The sequence below is a fragment of the Anabas testudineus genome, chromosome 3, assembly GCF_900324465.2.
Source record: "Anabas testudineus chromosome 3, fAnaTes1.2, whole genome shotgun sequence".
NCBI classification, from domain to species: domain Eukaryota; kingdom Metazoa; phylum Chordata; class Actinopteri; order Anabantiformes; family Anabantidae; genus Anabas; species Anabas testudineus.
Window position 1 is genome coordinate 18,371,004 of NC_046612.1, and position 737 is coordinate 18,371,740.

Consider the following 737-nt stretch of genomic DNA (forward strand, 5'->3'; position numbering starts at 1 on the left):
TTTCACTCTGTTTTAGTACAGTTTGTGTGACCATTATTTATATTCAAAAATAAATCTGCAGTGTGCTCCAACCTTTTCACAATGAAATAGTCTCATGCTAAATTGAGAAGACACATAATGGATTAGCCCATCCTTATCCTCAGACCCCATTAAGCATAAAGGTTTCTTGAAAAGTCAAAGTTCTGCCAAAAAGTAGAATTTAATTGACACTAAAGAGCACGATATGACAAGTGTTTCTGGAAAATGCGTCTGTTTACTGTCAGAACCTTTGTCATTCGTTGCATCATATCCTTTGTCCCCTCTGGTCTGACTGGATTCATACAGTATGGGTTGGGATAGGCTTGGCTGGGCTGGACAGGAATGAATCCCACTTCTCACCAAGGTCAGAGCTCAACAGTGTAAGAGAGTGTTTGTTGTCTGCTCTCTGCTGGCTCTCCTTCTGTCTCTCACTCTTTCTTCTTAGATGTGTCAGTCCATCAGTGATTGATGTCTCCCCGTAGGACTTGACTCATCTTTCACCTGCAGCCTGCTTCACAGCTGTTCAATGAGCTCAGCACAGGCCCACATGCATGAAGGCACAGCTCTGCACACGAAAATATAAGCTCATCAGAGGTTTGTGGAGAGTCCAGAGACCGATGTATCACATGCCTCTGTCTCCACGTGAATCATCTCACATCTAGTATTTCTCTCCCCGCTGAGTTCTTTCTGCGTGTTTGTTTTTTCTTTATGGATTTGGG